At 37.0% G+C, this 18510-nt stretch overlaps 1 pseudogene across 1 annotated transcript in view; it reads left to right on the forward strand.

Annotated features, from left to right (window-relative positions):
- LOC18446433 (organellar oligopeptidase A, chloroplastic/mitochondrial-like) overlaps positions 1–18510 on the forward strand; it is a 66756-nt pseudogene that overhangs the window by 42454 nt on the left and 5792 nt on the right. The window contains exons 8-16 of the transcript XR_016048181.1: positions 3766–3864; positions 3984–4172; positions 4296–4390; positions 4555–4701; positions 6013–6130; positions 7140–7282; positions 7374–7405; positions 7862–7927; positions 16246–16317. The product of XR_016048181.1 is annotated as an organellar oligopeptidase A, chloroplastic/mitochondrial-like (transcript). The remainder of the gene's footprint in view (positions 1–3765; positions 3865–3983; positions 4173–4295; positions 4391–4554; positions 4702–6012; positions 6131–7139; positions 7283–7373; positions 7406–7861; positions 7928–16245; positions 16318–18510) is intronic.

Genomic DNA, 18510 nt, shown 5'->3' on the forward strand with positions numbered 1-18510 from the left:
GGCCACTTGGCCTTGTGGTACACACTTCTGGCTTGCAAGGGGCGGTCAAGGGTTCAATCCTTGAAGTTTCTCCCCTGAAACAAACCAGTCTGACCTACCATTTATCTATTTATATAGTCATAATTAAAATGGAAACTTGTGCTCCGAAAAGTTAGTGCTTCTATAAATCTGGAAATTGTGAATGGTTTGTTTCTGAAAATTGGATGTATTTATATAGTCATAATTAAAATGGAAACTTGTGCCTCGAAAAGTTAGTGCTTCTATAAATCTGGAAATTGTGAATGGTTTGTTTCTGAAAATTGGATGTGTTTATATAGTCATAATTAAAATGGAAACTTGTGCCCCGAAAAGTTAGTGCTTCTATAAATCTGGAAATTGCGAATGGTTTGTTTCTGAAAATTGGATGTTATGAATGGTTCTGGACCATAGTTAACTATTGCTTGCTTGGATGTTATGCATGGCAAAGGGCAACATCATAGTTTGTTTCTGAAAATTCTGAAAACTGGGATCAGGCTCACCTTTGGCTTCTCTGTGGATGTAAAGCTAAGGGATCTTTGTTGAGTCATTATTGTTAAATACCTTCATACGTTTCTCTCATGTTGCCCACCTCATGATGTCTATTGCTTGCCCTTTGCCATCCAAGGCTGTAGAAATTGTGTATATTTTTGTTTATATAGTTCTAAGGGCCCATTAAAGAAGTGGCAATGTAGAATTCTAGGCTATAATTTCAAAATTTTCTTTCTTTTTCTTTTATTGATTGCTAGAAATTCTACTTACAGGTGCCACAATTGCAATAAAATTGGTGTACTACAATCTAGGATCTTAATAACTTAATGCCAAAAATAAACTTTATTAAGATTGAATAAAATTTAACAACTTTAGGAAATAAATAACCAAGAATAATACTAAATAAGATTAAATAAATATGGGAAAGCGTACTGACTTTTGCCTAAGGTTATCCCTCTTAGTGCTTAGCACACCCTACACCTGATCACTTGACCAATAGTGCACTTGATTTCAGAACTTGCTGGATCCACTAATCTGAAACTGAGAGGCACTTTTGGGACTCACTTTCTAAAACTTATGGAGCAAGAGAGCTAGGATCACAATTAGGGTTTCACTAAGAACCCTTTTTCAACCTAAGGGCGTTGTCCGAATGGCAACTCCTGACCTCCCCAATTCTAAAACAAGAAGGCTGGGCGTGCCCCCCTCCTTAATTTCCCCTTGAGGTGCATGCCACCCTTACACTTACGGGGAGGTGGCGTGGCACCTTCTAGAAAGTGGGGAGAGAGAGGAGCTAGAAAGAGAGAGAGATGAGAGAATGAAGTGGAGTGGAGAGAGGGGAGAGAGATCTTATGTGCTGATTGACGAGGATAACTTTGCAATTATAGGGCTTAGGGAGTCCTAGGTAGATTACGAGTTCAACATATTTATGGCTCGTTTGGGCACATGGATTTTGGGGCATGGATTTTTAATATCTTGGAAATTACTAAAATTCACGGGTTTGCTCAATGGCTAGGATATTAAAATTCCCTGGAAATCAAATGTCGAAAAATCCCCTAAGGGCCCGTTTGTATAGGAGGAAATTAAGAATCTTAGATATTTGAAATCCAAGGAAATCAATGGATTTTCAATGTCAAGGATTTTTGTCATGGATTCCTAAAATCTCTTGTTTGGATAAACTATACAAAATTCATGGATTCCTTGCAATCACTTCCATGTCCATTGTTTGGTAACAAAACTTGATACCATTTCTCTTTCTAAAAGTTTAATATACTTTTTCTCTCTCAAACTAAAAATTTGGGAGTGCCTATAAAATTTTGAGATAGTTTCTCGCTCTAAAATTTGATATGGTTTCTCTCTAAAATTTAATATACTTTCTATCCAAAACTTAAAATTTGAAATTGTTTTTTTTTTTTAATTTGGAGATAGTTTCTCTCTCTAAATTTTTTGAGTTGCTTTCTCCCTATAAATTTAATATAATTGCTCTTTCTAAAATTTTAAGATACTCTCTCTCTAAAACTTAAAATTTGAGATAGTTCCCGTCTTCAATAATTTGACATAATTTTTCTCTCTAAGCATAATTAAGTAGTTTCTCTCTAAAATATGACAGTTTTTCTCTGAAATTTTAATATATTTTCTCTCTAAGAGTTAAAATTTGAGATTATAAACTTTTGGTACTTTCTCTAAAATTTTAACCTACTTTTTCTCCAAAATGTTAACATACATTCTCTCTCTAAAAGTTAACATTTGAGTTAGTTTCTCTCTCTAAAATTTTTGAGGCAGTTTCTCTCTTTAAAAAATTTAGGTACTTTCTCTCTCTAAAATTTTCATACCTACCAAATGTTCCTTATGTTTCGGGTTGAGGGAGCTAATGAGTGAAATCCATGGGGCTTGGAAATTCAAAAAAACAGGTTTTGGTGTAGAAATGAAATCATGGAAAGTAGGTCTAAACTGTGCAAGCAACAAAGCCGTTGATTTTTAGTGAGAAACCTAGCACGTTGATAAAGATAAGTTCATATGGTGTGGTAACTGCCAATCTTTTATTCCTAGATCTCTTTTGTCATGTCTTCAATATTCAAATGAGGATGCAAGCAAGATACACATACAGTGTCTGCTGTTTTTATTTTCATTGTAATGGATGGAGTATATTTATCATCGAGGCAGGCTGTACAGCCATGACAACTAAGACTGGTAGCCTCGCTAGAGCCATTACAATTTACAACACATTATGTAGGTTTATAATAATCACAAACTTTTATATATTAGCTTGTAGTTGCCCTTTCTGCACATCATGTAACCATTTAGTTCTTTGCAAGATGGCCATAAAAGGCATCGCAAACCCTGGTTATCTTTAGAGAACCAATGAAAATTAAGCTTCGACGTTCGCAGTGGGACAGTGGCTCTCTTTGAACAAGGGTAAGGAATGGTGGAGAGGAAATGGCTGGTCTTATAACCCTCTCATATACCAGTCCCTTAAGAGGTTATCTATTGAAGCTCAGAAATTGGAACAGGAAAGAGCACATACATTGAGTCTGTGATCACTGGAATTGGTCTCCCTCTTCTTACTTCTAAACTTGTGGTTGTTATATCGCTTTCATATATCCGAATGATGGAGAGGCAACTCATCCTCTCCACAATGGCAATGGAGTGAGATCCATTATACGTGAGAGCTGTTGAGGACTTGTGAATCACCAAAATGCACATGAATGTAGAAAAGAGGACCATAATGATCGTCCTACCTTTAATGAATTACGAAGTGTTATGCCATGCCGATGTCAGGAATGCCCTGCTGCTGTCGACAATTATAATTTTGTCAGGACACACCTAGCACCTGAACTTTTGGCAGAGCAGGAATGTCAGGGTGAATGAACCTAGCCTTGGCCCCCCTATAGGAATGTATGATTTTCTCTTGAAGCTGTGGGACCTGGTTGTGGGGACCTGGACGACAATGGCTTCCTGGTATCTGATCTTGCTAGTGGTAACTGTGTCCATCAATTTCATCATTTGGATCTCTGTTGTTGTTGCACTAAACTTGTCAGCGGATAAAGTTGATAGTATTTTCCATACATCTAGGATTTGATTGTTACTTTATCACATTCTGATGGCTTTGAGTTATATTTAATCAGTGAGTTGGGCATTACGTTAATGTTTGAAAATAACATGTAGGTTTGTTTTCCAAAGATGAATGAATCAAAAGATTCAGTATGGCTATTTGGACAATTAGCTGGGCATTCCTCATTTTATCCTCCTTTGAATTTACAGGAAGAACTGAGGCCATTTTTCTCATTAACAAGGGTTATGGAAGGCCTTTTCAACCTTTCAAAGATGCTCTTTGATATAGAGATTGAATCAGCTGATGGCGTTGCTCCAATAAGATACCCTTGTGACCCGATTTACTATTATTCGTTTCAATTGCTTGGCTAGAAATTCACACGTACCAGTATGCTTTGGGCACAACATATTTATGTTTTTTTGTTCAGGTATGGAATAGCGATGTTAGATTCTATTGTGTCAAAGACTTGTTTGGCAGTCCAATTGCATACTTCTATTTTGATCCTTATTCTAGGCCTTCTAACAAGAGTGGTGGGGCATGGATGGATGTGGTTGTTAGTCGAAGCCGTGCAATGTCGCGCAGCAGTAATTTGGCTCGGCTGCCGATTGCTCACATGGTTTGCAATCAAACACCACCTGTGGGGGGGCCAAGTCTCTTGACTTTTCGTGAGGTGAATGTTTGATTTAAGTGCCCATCTGATTTGATTATAGATGTTTCTTTCATTCTAATATTCTTATAGGATCTCTTAATGCGAAATAAGAAATGTTGGGTTATCTATATATTTCTTGTAGCAGAAATGCATTTTGAGTTTTGCTTTCTCATTCTTCTTCAAATGTTATCATGCACATATGGACTCACGTGTGGCCTTTTAGAGCTTTGACTGAATTGGCTCCATGAGAATTCAGTGTCAGTAAAAAGTACTTCGGCATTTCTAAAGAACTCGAGACATCATGTTAGTCTTGCCTTGCAGCTGTAATCAAGTTTTGTCCTGATTGTAGGTTGAGACTTGTCTTTCATGAGTTTGGTCATGCACTTCAGCATATGCTTACCAAGGAAGATGAAGGGTTGGTTTCTGGCAATCGTGGTATTGAGTGGGATGCTGTTGAACTGCCTTCACAATTTATGGAGAACTGGTGTTATCACAGGTATCTTTGTCTAATCATATCCATCTAAAGAGCTCCTATAGCGATTTTTCTTTCATGGAATTTTCACTGGATTTGACATACCTTAATTTAAATAGAAGCACCTCAGATTTCTTACCTTGAGTGGTCTTGCCATATCAATGTCTCGTAGTGATTATTTAGGTTCTGGTTCATATGGATTTTCCTTTGTTCACAAGTTTCTTTAGTTCACAATTTTCTTATGCCATATAGCTGATACCTTTTCGCATTCGGACCAAACACTTGATAAATGAGTTGGCAATGATTTATAGGGTGTGGATTCTTACTTGAGATTTAGGCTGCAATAGCTACCAGTTTGATTTGAAATTTAGATCATCCATGTATGTGTAGGCGAGTGTGTGCGTGCACATGTGCTTGTGTGTGTGTACATGTGCTTGTGTGTGTGCTTATGCATGTCATATTTTGAGTTCTAGTCCTCTCCGTGCGGTGGTTTCTGACCTTGTTGAATATCTTTTAGTTGAATCTACTATGTGCGGCATCTTTTGTTTCACCAATGTATATAAAATTCTGTGAGTTGGAATTCCCAGTTCAGTGACACACAAGGTTTGAAAACACAGATCAATGACCTAGATTGCCTGTCAGGAAAACCAGTCCGGATCGTTCGTCTGGATTTGGCGATTTGGCTGAATGAAACTGGCCAATAAAAAATTAAAAAAATTAGAGAATAAAAAACAGTGAAAAAAATTAAAATAAAAGGTGGGACCAGTTATGTCCGGTTCTCTGCCAAAACTGACTAGTTCATAAAGGTGAACCAGCCAGTTCCTGATGTTTTGGAGGAACCGGGCCGGCCCCTCTGGTTCCCAATCCAAATCGGCTGGTTCCAATCCAGATCACCGTTTTTTTAAACCCCGGTGTCACAGAAATTATACAGTATTTAAATGATGATGTCCTACTGATCGGCCCATGACAGTATCATTTTGCTAGCATCAATCAGTCCTTTTTTTTTTAATAGTTTATTAGAGTTGAGGTGCAGATCTAGTAGATCTTGCTGCTATATTGAGCCAATCCATGGAGACATGATTCATTATTGTCAGTGGTAGGGGATTCAACAAATATATCGCATTTTATTTCAGCTGTTGTATGAGTGTACTCATGGCATTGGTGGACAGATGATTTCATTTCATATTATCATCACGATCCTTTAGTTGATTCTCTCGTTTTCCTATTTGTAATTTTTTTCTCCTACTATATCTTGGCAGGTGGGTAGATCTAGTAGTCTTATTCTGCTCTCCAAATGCAGTACTAACTCAATTCTTCAACATGCATTACACACAGAAATACATTAATGAGTATTGCAAAGCACTATAAAACTGGAGAGAGTCTGCCGGAGGTAGTATATTCCAAGCTTCTAGCTGCACGGACTTTCCGTAAGGGTACAGAACGTCTGCGTCAGGTTGGTTTATGGTGCTGTTTTTGCTGATTTTTAGGTAATATTTCCCTGTGTTTTAGGGAGGGAGCTAGGTAGTTAATTCTTCACTTGGTAAACTAACATATGATTCAGATTCGATAAGAGTTGATTTGTTATGTAGCTTCTCATGAAACATAAAACTATTATGTAGCTTCTGATAACACAAAGCTATCCAACTGCCTTTGATGATGTTATTGCTAATCCCATCTTCCATGGATTGCACGACTGATAAATTTTATTTTGTTGCTGAGTCTGATCTGTTAGTAAATCATATTTTTTGGCCTGGAAATTAAGCTATAGCATATATGAGTCATTGAAATAAGCTGGGATACTCGTATTTATATCTGTGTCCTCGGTTTTACGAAATGCATAACGGGATAGTTGTATCCATATTTGTGTAATGTCCTTAATCCCTGTATCTGTATTTGTCTGTATCTTTGTCTGGGCATCTTAGCAAGTGATGTAGACTGCAAAATAACATAAATACCTCTTTCCTTATACAAACCAAAAGAAACTGATTCTGTACATAAAGTCCATACAGATCCCATTGCAATCTGTCCTCATTAGTGAGTGCTAGAGAGAACCAACTGAACTCGATCCTAGGGACCTTCTCTTTCTAGACATTCTTGAAGGCTTCTCTGTAAGTTTCGCTGTGTACAGAATGTGATCTTATGTGTTTTAATTTAGATCTTTCCTGTGCCTCTATGTTGTTTCTGCATATTCTTGAGGGTCTTTGTTCAGAATGTTGACTTGCATCCACACTTAACCATTCAGAGATAACATTAAAAGTGGAAAAAATGACTTTCAATTCCCTATACTTATCTCGACTTTTTCAGCATTTTCCACACGTTTGTGCCATATTTTGGTCTTCATTACATGACTATGCTGGATTGGATATAATTCTCTTAACAATACACAAGGAATTTAGTCCATATATTACTTGTTTCATTTAGATAATCTTTTTCCGATACTTTGCATGTTATCCTTCATGTAGATACGATTTGCAATCGTTGATCTTGAATTGCATACGAAGTATCTGCCTGGTGGATCCGAGTCCATTTTTGATGTCGATAACGCAGGTCATGCCACCGTTGCTAGAGGACAGATTTCTTTGTGTCTTCAGCCATATATTTGCAGGTTCTCATTCTGTTATTCGTGGATTTGGAGTCTTTGCATTGTACTAGTTTAATTTCTTAATTTTTTATGATCCCCAATTGGATATTTGCAGATCATTATGATGCTGGATATTACAGTTACCAGGTACTCCATAAACGTTTATGAACATATATGCAATATTCCTGGCATGCTCAGGCGTTTTATTCATTATTACCTAATTGTATCAAATGGGTCAACGAATTGAGTGGCACACTATTTAGTGTAGACAATGAATTTGTACCATTTAAACGTCAGTGGAGTTTTATATGCTGTGACAGTTTAGTAGGTATGATGAAAATAGATAATCGGCTCATATGCTTGGATTCTTTAATCTATGACTTCATGAATAATTCTGTAGTAGGTTGGAACTTGGCAATCTCTTGTCATATGGAGATGCCACCTAACCCATTGATTGCCCACTAAGCTAGAATGTTATTCCAATCACGCATATCTGAAAGTCTGCTCTTCAGCCAAAAAAGTTGGTTTTTATTATTGTGGAACTTTACCACATTTTTTCTATTTATATATTCTGTAATTTCTGATTTTTGATAATATATGCAGTGGGCTGAGGTGATGTCTGCTGATGCCTTTTCTGCATTTGAGGAGGTTGGGCTTGGTAATAGTGAGGTAAAACCTTGTACTACTTAATTTCTTCTCCAACTGACGCCAAATGTCCACCATTATGATTTCTAGTTATAAAGTTGTAGAGAAAAATGTGAATTTACTAATTTTAGTGAATCCTCTTCCTGTCATAAATTTTCAATTGAATACTTAGTAACATTGGCATTGATGTTGGAAGCACCTTTTTTAACTACAGTAATTATCATCTAATGAGGATGATATCCTTTACAACGATGACTTCTATTATATGGACTAGGTAATTTAGTCTTTGAATCAAGCACAATTGGCATTTCCTCCAGGCAACTCTTTTCATTCTTTACTTTCAATATTATAGGATATAATTCAAGCATTTCATTGAATCTTTTAGTATCGTTGTTGTTGTAGTATTTGTATTTTTTTGGAATAAAAGGAGGTCCTAAGCTGGCTGTGAGGCCTTTAGGTTTCACTTTTTCCCTTGAATTCATAAAAATAAAATAAACATGGGGGCTTTTCCAACTTTTTTCTTTTTTGAAATTTTGCTTTTACATTCTTAAATTTTAAAATAAAAGTGGTGGCCGACCTATCTTTAATGTTCAACACTTTAACACATGGTGGTACTACCTACGTAGGTGGGCATGCTAATGATCCGCTTGCCTCACATCCACGCGTGCCAAATTCTTCTGACTGTTAGCAATGGGTTATAAGTTTTATACAGATGTTTTCATCCTTCAAGTCTCAATGTGGGACTATTTTTCCTTCGGTTGATTTCTCTACCGGTTGACTAAATCCCTCTTAAATGGCCTTGTATTTTAAACCACACTCAAATGTCCTTATCTTGCCCAATAGGACTTTTTTTGACCTTTCTCTTTATGGGGTTTTTAGCCCTTGTGTTTTTTGTACAAAACGCCTTTGATTGAGTGAAAAGAAAAAAACGCTTATGTGAACCACATGCAACATGATAAAAATAGAATCTAATATGTTTTTTTTTTTCTTTTTTAAAAAGCCCAAAAATTATTTGTTCAAAAAATGTTTTGAAAAGAAATACCTTAATACATTTTTTCCTAGTACTTCAAGAAATTCCTAATTTTTTGAAACTTTTTTAATGTCGGCTTTTGCCGATCCGGCAATTTTCCGATCTGGATTGCCGATCCATTGATACGTTTTTTTAAACCTTGGATAAAATAAAAGAAACAAAAGTTTATTATCTTTTATATCCATAGTCATGAAGCATGGTGCAGGATAGGTGCATGCTATCCTGTGGTTTTACATTTATCCATTGTTGCTTTTGAAAGAAATGGCTATGTGGAATTCAAGGCGGTAAATTTGCTTGTCTTTTTTCTTTTCATTTAATGAATCTGAATTCTACTTTTAAGTGCCACAATATACTGTTGTAAATAAGAAAAAACATACCCTAATACAACCTAGGACATATTCTTTTACTACCAAATCGAATGAACACAACAACCCAAGAAAGAAAAACAAACTTCTCCTAACAATTTAAGTACAAACAATATTCCTGAAAATTCAGAACATATAACAAACAACAAGGAAGACTTGAGTGTGCCTAGGGTCAGCCTCATTGGACTTAATACACTCCACACCCGATTCCTTGACAAATGGTACACTCTAGTCCTATTGGTCTTGCTGATTTTTTTGAGCCGGGAAGCTTTCTTATGCAATACCTCACAACCTAGGGTTTCTTATGAGAGCATAACATTAGTAGAGTTTCTATAACCCTTTTAGAAACACTTGGGGTGTGTCACAAGGCACCTCCCTATTTACTACGGCTGGGCATGCTTCCCTTTACAAACCCGAACTGGAGCGGTGTGTGCCACCCCTTGTTCTTATGGGGTGGCGTGCTACCTCAGGAGAGAGAGAGAGAGAGAGAGAGAGAGAGAGAGAGAGAGAGAGAGAGAGAGAGGGGCTAGGAAATTGACCATAGAATGAGAGGGAGTTCACGTCCTTATATAAACCTCAAGGGTCCCTAGGGATGTCTATCCAATTATGACTCACCGTGACCAATACGATTTTAAGAAATCTAGAGGTGAGAGAAATAGATTTAAGCCATCCATCCCCTAAATGACCGTCATGATTTAGGGAGGAATATTACGAACCTTATCACCTAAATCTTTGACCCATATCCATATCTAGTAAAACTAGAATAATACCAATCTAAAGGAACCTTCTAGAACTTCCTTTATCTCTATAAATTTCTATGAAGTCAAGAAATGATTATTTTGGTCGAAGCATATTTCTAATAACTAACTCCCACAAAATTAGGATACAATATCCTTTTCAAAGATATTCTTTTAACAAAAAAAAACTTGTTAACAAAAATAGGAAAACAAAATAGAGAGGGGGGATGTGCCACCCCATGTGTGAGGTGTGGCCCCCCATAGACCCCCCCTCCCCCCCCCTTCCATGTGGTGTAGCACACATGTGGCGCTGGATCCAATGAGCCCACATCCCCTTCCACACTATCAGTGTATCAAAATACCCTTTTCAAGAAATTTGCAGCATAAATTAATTTAAAAAAATTTGAAAAAAATTCTAATGTTCATAGAAACATTTCTAATACAAATAAAATATCTAGAAGTGGACTAGTACCAATGAGTCAAGATAAGTGACTATCAGGGAACTCTACTTGACCTAGTAACGTGATTTTCAATTATCTTCTCAAACCGATCCAACAAGACCCATGATCCACAGTCGCATGTAGGGGCTCATGATTGGCTCGTCAAAAGCGTTCATGTGAATTTGTCGTTTTCTAGTATTCATCACTGGTTTTCTATAAGAAAACATTGGTTTTTTTTCATGTTATTTTGTTTTTCTATCAATTGCAAAAGGATGAGCATTTTTGCAAAATACTATTGCCTGACAAAGTTTGTATATTGCTGTGTTCCCTCCTCATGGTCAAGATCTTCAATTGAAATTAATGTCTTTCCCTTGGATTGAATTGAAAGCTCATTCATTAGGTTAATTAAAGGGAGTAGTGTATTTGATGAACTACATTATTCAACCACCAATCTCATGCATGTGCCAATGAATATATGCATATAGATTCTTATGTGCACAAACTTCTAGGATATAGATTCTTATGTGCACAAACTTCTAGGATCTTTTTGTTTTTTGTGAGAGTATGTCTTTCATGTCAGTTATGTCTGCTTTTATCCTTCTGTACTTATGCATTCTATGAAAGTGGACGATGTGAACTAGCACAGTTTATATAATTTAAGAAAATAAATTTTCTTTTGCAATACTGGCTAGAATACTTACATATGTCCAAGTATTACAATTGACCCTCAAATAAATGAAAGGAAAAAAAAAAAGGATTCTAATTTGCTGCCACCTTTCAAAAACTCTTCATTACATAATCAAATTGCATCAATTGAGATTGGGAACAAGAAAACACAAGAATGCATAAAACAAGACAATGTGCCAAAAGATTAGCTTTAATGGAATTTGCGCACCCCATATCGGGTCTCCTCCACCGATGGCACACAGGATCTGGGTCTTTCTCGAATCTTAGAAAATTGGAAGTTTATGCCAAACCCTTTGCGTTAGTACTGAGAGCATGCACACACAAGATGGGGTCTCTTTAACTATATGGGGCATGCATGTTGGGTTTTATGGCTTTTAAAGGCTTAGAGAGCTTGTAAATATGATATTTTACAAAGGAATATGCACTTCAGTGGGAGTGTGTGTGTTGACTAACCAAGGGTTGGGTGGTTTGTGGCTCTGGTCATGTCCAAAACTCTTATTCCTGGGCATGTGGCACTACTGAGAAGGGTTTTCAGTAAGTCATCCTTTGTTGAGGTAAGAGAAATGTTCAGAGATGATGTTTGTAGGCCAAGAGAACTATGTGGCCTCCTGTGTGCAGTTGTAGGCTTGTGAGAGCAAGGGTCAAAACCTTAACAAACTTCCGTACGGCATGTACACATGACAACCACATTATTGGGAAGCAACCCTATAGAGGGACATGTGTACATGTGCATAGAGAGAGCCCCATTTGTCATTGTGGTGACAATTGCTAGACTTGCTCTCAAAGGGGGGATTGAAATCCACATTCTAGGATCATAGCCCCACTATTTATTGTCCAACTTTGACAAGCCAATCATGATCCCTTGAAATGAGACTGTGGGTCATGGGTCTTTATTGGGATGGATAAAAAAATAGCAGTGGATCATGATTCTTGGGGCAAATGGAGTGCCCTTATTGTCACTATTTTTTACCCATTTGTACTAGTCCAGTTCTAGTATATTTTATTTGGTATTAAATTATTTTTATGATTTTTATTTTTTTTTCAAAATTTTAAAATATTTTTTCGATTGTAATTTTCATCAGAACGATATTATTGAAAAGTTTAGAACTTAAAATAACATATATGGAATCAAAGATCCAGCCCCACATGTATATGTCTTTTTAAGAGTGGGGACCACGTGCCACCCTGGGGGTAGCGCCCATACTTGTTTTTTTAAACAAAAATTGGGATGCCACTTTTTAAGGAAAAAGTGGGCACGCCGTGTTTTTAAGAAAAAGGGGGGGCACACCCCACTTGTTTCAAATTTTATTTTAGTTAAAGATAGGAAATCTTTTGTTTTTAAAATTAGATTTGATTGCCTATCCTATGGGAGCTTTTAAATATAGATTATCCTCGAGTATGGGAGATCTATGATAAGTTTGATTGTATTTCAAGTTTAAATAGTAGTTGGTTTTGGGTCAAAATCTAAGGGGATAAGGTTCCTATCTCTCTATCTAAAATCATGATGGCTGACTTGTGAGATGGATGGATCTGATTAAATCTCTCTCACCCTGCAAATTTCCTAATTATCCTAAAATTCTAGTTGGAAAATAAAGATAAAGCATACGTAAGAAAATCCTATTCAAATTAGGAGATAAATTTCATTCTATTTCAAGACCTACTTCGAACCTCTTTAAAATCAGGACAAGATCTCGCTCCCATTAAAATAGATTCCTCTCTCTCTCTCTCTCTCCCTCTCTCTCTCTCTCACCCACAAGTTTTCTCCCTCCATCACGCCTATCTCTTTCTGTCTTCTTTTTTTCTCTCTCTAAAATTTGAAGTGATGTGCCTCCCCTCTCTTTACTCCATTGGACTCCGAAGGGAGGTACGCCACCCTCTCTCCTCTTATATGTGTCACGCCACCTAAAAGAAAAAAGGGTGGTGTTATAGTGAAACTAGGTTTGCTGTACTTTGACAAAAAAAAATGGGAGAAGCCTAGCCTAGAAAGAGATCAACTCACAAGTTCAACCCTAATTTGTTCCTACAGGGTTTGTAGAAACCCTAGTTAAGTTTTTGAGCTTTTACATACCCTAAGTTGAAAAGTATCGTCTGAAAACCTTTCCATATCAGAATTTTCAGCAACACCTAAAGGAGTAAAATAAGTCATCTGTCAGGGAATTGGGTGCGGGGTTGTACCAAGACCTGTGAAGGTAACTCCATGCATCTTTCGGTAAGTCTTCCCAGTAGTTTTAATTAATTTTCAGTATTATTTTTTATTTTTCTGTCAATTTTCAGGAACTTGTTTTGTACTAAAAATTATATTGGAAGTTTGTTTAAAGCTTCTAGATAGTTTCTATTTCTTTTGGCAGTGAAAATAAAGATCCTAAGTTGTATCTAGATATTATTTTTTATTTACAACAATATTTAGTAGCCTTTATAAGTGGAATTCAGGTATATTGAATAAAAGTAAAAGAATATTTTTGAATTTAAGACCTTGCTTTCCACATAGCCACTCCTTTCAGTGCCCTCTTTCTATGTATCAAACCATACGAGCGTGCCCCCTTCTTCCTTAAAGAGTATGAGAGAGAGAGAGAAGAGTAGAGAGACAGGGTGGCATGCCATCTATGACAGGAGAGAGAGTTCAAGGGTTAGGTGTTGAGATGAACCTCATTGAGACATTTTATAATAGTGAGGTAAGGGTTAAGGTTTTTAGGGTTTAGCCATCCTTATGAGATTCCATCTAGACTGTTGATCATAGGTGACCTGTGGGGTGAAAGATCTTACCATACAATTTATAAATCCTCCGTCATGATCTAATGGAAAGTGCTAGAACCTTATCCCTCAACTTCATTAACCTAATCCTATCAAATATTTTGTGTAAAAAAAGTGTATAATGTGTTTCCTTTTATTTTCAATCAATCTCTACATATTTCCTTTTTGAAATCAATTAGCCTCTTTTACAAAACCTTCCATTTCTCTTTCAAATCAATCTACATGGCTTATAACACAAGCCACCTTATATAAAAACGGAGAAAAATGGGTCCTCCCACTTATGGAGACATAGTGAGCCCCATGCCCCCCATCAAGTTGGGCCCAAAATGGTGGGCCCTAATGTGTTATGGGCCCCCAAATATAAAATAATTTATAGATAAATAAAATAATTTTAGAAATTCTTAAATATTTTATTTTCTTCTTTGAATATTTAAATGCCTGAAAATTCAATTTTATCTTATTTAAAAGTTGATTTTGATGAAATAAAATATCCAGAGACTTCTAAAATTTTATTTTAATATTTAAAAAAATATATTTAAAACAAAATTAATCATTTTAAAATTATTTTGATGGGAATCAAATCCAACTTCATTAAGAAAAATGCGAAAGCACTGAGGCACTCCATCTCTATTAGTGATTATGTCCCATGCTCACTTTCTCAAACTAACCCAATAGTTCCCGCGACCCAGAGTCCATCACAGGGATTCATGATTGGACTACCAAAGTCAACCAATAGATGATGAGAACATAATCCTAGTAAATGGATTACAGGTTCCCCCTAGGGACAAGCCTAGGTCACACAGACTTGTGAATACACAAGAGGGCTACCTCTGATACATGCACATGCAACACCTACATGTCGTGTGATGATCATGATGAGGATTTGGTTGTTGTCTCTTTAGGCCGACCAATCACACACAAGGGTCACTAATTCCCTTGGCCAACTATCCTGGGCATCTCTCCATGACTCCATCCTCATCAATAGCTAACCCTGCAAACTTTTCTCGGTTGTGCTATATGCCCAGGTCTCATAGGGTTTTAAAACTCAACTTTACCTAGCTTGTCAAGCCTAGTTGGAGTCTTGGTTCAATATTGCCAACTTCGTCCCCTCTGGACAATACTTCCACTAGAGTTCATTATTTCACTATTATAAAACTTTACTACATGCTCTCGTAACGTCTTTAAATGAGCACAAAAACCCAATATCTCTCACTTGGTCTTTTAAGGCCTTACAATCTCTCTTCCTTACTCTCTCTCAACCCCATCCCATTTACATGTTCAATAAAAACATTTGCAAATAACCCCTTTGTCAAAGGGTTTGCTATCATTGCCTCTGTGGGAATATATGTGATCTTTATCTCTTCAAGTTGTACCTCATTCTGAACATGATAGTAGCATGACTTGATATGCTTGGACCTCTTATGAAATTGTGGCTCCTTAATCACACAGATCGTGGCTTGGTTGTCGCAAAAGATTCGTACTCATGTACATCGTACAAGCTCAACACCACCTCCAAGCATGAACATGTATCCAGATGTGGATTTCATATCATCAACCTTGATAGCTTGCATCTGTATACCCTTGCACAACAATCTCTAAACCTCCCCCATATGTGAGCGCATAGTTCTCGGTTACCTTTAAATGTCTTAGAACTCGCTCAACCCCATACCATGTAAATGTTTAATAAAAACATTTTCAAACATGTACATGTCTAATAAAAGCATAGCAGCATGGCTTGACATGCTTGGACCTCTTATGAATGGCTACAAAAACCCAACATTCTAGGACCGGTATTGAAATGTCTATGGACATCACGTTTCTCACACGTTATGCTTCAGATATGTTCAAATGCAGTGACTGTGGGCAAAGGTCAATCTCACTTGCTAGTGTGCTAATATGCATTGTTGGCTTAATCTTTCCACTAAGAATGGAACTTATGTCTTTGATTTTTGCATCTATTGCCAAAACATACTAAGTGTTACTAGTTCCACCAAGGAACAAAGGCAGGATCCTCAATGCAGTGCTTGGATACTGGTTTCAGTTGTCAATAAACAACTTCCATGGGCTTGAAGCTAAAATAACAATTAATGTAATTTAATTCGGTTGATTCTTAGTAAGGATTTTCATGATAGAGGAAGCACTTCAGTTAGGGGATTTGTATGTTTTCTGAGAATATTATATTCTCTTTTCTAAGTGCAGGGTTGTTATCTGGTGTGTACTTGTAAAATTCTGATATTGGATGATTGTTGATGATATTTATTGGACTGGTTAGGTTAATCAATATATTCCTCTTCTTTACTAATATTGTGTGATAATCTGTTTCTTGCACTAGGCCATCAAAGAAAGAGGTCACAAGTTCCGGGAAACTATTCTTGCATTTGGGGGAGGAAGGCATCCACTTCAGGTATCTGAGGCAAATGAAATTTCAACTATACCGATTCAGTATCGTTGCTCTTTGGTTTACTTATCTGCTTTATCTTCATTTTTTATGATACTGAATGTTGTATAATTTTTTGGGAAAGGTTAATTGCAAATATGCTCCTACAGTGTGTTATGTACTGGGTTTGAGTAAATCACTTCCCTCATAGTAGTATTTCATATCTTCAATATGTCATAGCTCCATGTCCCTAGGAAAGGAAGATGTATCGCTTTAATGAGGAGCTACACCCCCTTCTTTTGTGGGACTTTAATTATGGTTTTGTGTTGCAGATGGTGTAATTGTGAAATAGAACTGTCTGAAAAGAACCATTAATCAATGAAAGGGAATTTTTTTTTTATGCTGTTAACTGTTGTATTAAAGAAAGTATAGTAAGTACAAGAGTGTTGCAGAGGATACCCACAGGCGGGGCTTCATGCCAAAAAGAATAGACTACCCCGGAAGAGCAGTCCTATACAAACAAATGTTCGGGCGTAGAACCAAAAAGCCGACAGAAATGGGCAACTGACAACCAAAAGTAGGCCATAACACTTGCCCATTACAATGAAGAAAAGTTTAAAAAAAAAAGGAAAACCAAAAAAGCAGACAATCACGGTCCTGAGCTACTGGATGACACTCCATCTTTAGTCAGTTGATCTGCCAGGGCATTGGATTCCCGTCAAATATGCCTCCATGAGACATCTAAATCCCTGCAAATGTGAGTAATCTCATCAAAAATCAAAGCCAGATACCACGGGAGAGGCTCAGAGCCAGCCCAAGTGATAATGTTTTTTGCATATCCCTCCACTATAAGTGGTTGAGGCCCAGATGGGTTAAGGGTCTTGAGGCCGGTGAGCAATGCCAAACATTCAGCTAATTGGGAGTCAGCGTGGCCGATGTTTTTCGAGAACTAATCAATGCAAGGGAATTATAGTGGTAGATTGAGCATGTTAAGGTAAAGATACAATTGGGGATCACCTTGGAATCGCCATGGGAGTAATTAGCATTGGGTGCGGGCATGCTGTTCAAGTGTTTACGCATATTTTTTTATGTTTATAATCATTCATGTGTGCACTTTAATGATTGGATTGTTCACTTTCAATTCTCTAATTGTGAACAGTCAAAATAAAAGTGGCAGCATTTTCTACCCCAAGAAAATGTCAGTTATGCAAGAAATTGTGAGTATATATGTTTTTTTTTTTTTTTGGAGAACTGTTAACATTTATGTTGAAATGAAGGAGAGACATACAAGCAGTTGTCCAGGGAGCCGTTGGGCCCCCGACAAAAAGAATGGGTCAGAAGACCATAAACAAAAACCAAAATGGGAATTGTGAGTATATATGTTTTCCCAAACCTACAGCTCAATATGCAGCATTGGGTCTATGCTTGATGCGACCGGGGAGGTTCTAATCTCTGGTTAACAAGCATATGTGTGATATGGAAAGTTTGAGAAGAGAGGAGGAAAAGAGAAAACCCCACCCTTCTAAGGGATTTTGAAAGGATTTGGTTGATTTTAGTCCTAATAAGGAACACATTACATTGTATTCTTCAAAGGCCATTGTCTAAGTGATGCATGGCTGCATCGTGATTTGGACAGCAAAGCTTGTGTTATTGGTCTGATGTCACCTTTAAGCTTATCTTTGGTGGTAACTCTAGACGCCAATCTGGGCAATTTTGTGCTTGGGGATTGATCTGAATGTGATCAAATACTGAACAGGTCATACAGGTTTGATAGATTTAGCTTTCGACAGTGACCATAATCCCACCTATGGGACTCTTCTCTTCATCAGGTTGCTTCACATTGCAATTCTTGGGCAAGAATGATTACCTCAATTTTATTTTTTAGGCTTAAGACTGGCCCCTGAGATTCTGGGAATTCTCATTTAGATAAAGGTTGTATGGAATATTGTAATGTAAGTATGTTGATCCAAAAATGGACAATAGGGAATTGATCAGCTGGTATCATAGTATTAGTCAAGGATCAGGTTTCTGGAATGTGATTCCATAAAGATGAGTCCAAGGCTTCCCAGTTTTGGTGACTTTGGGTGCTTTAATGAATTTAGTTCCAAGGGAAAAACTAGTCAACCACATCCTTAAGAGTTATAAGTTAAGCATGGTTGGAAACTAATAACCTAAAATGAAGTAACACGGATGAGACACATTTAGATTCAAAGTGCCCAA

Source organism: Amborella trichopoda, chromosome 13 (assembly GCF_054954075.1).
Source record: "Amborella trichopoda isolate Santa Cruz 75 chromosome 13, AtrichopodaSantaCruz75HAP2 v2.0, whole genome shotgun sequence".
Lineage (NCBI taxonomy): Eukaryota > Viridiplantae > Streptophyta > Magnoliopsida > Amborellales > Amborellaceae > Amborella > Amborella trichopoda.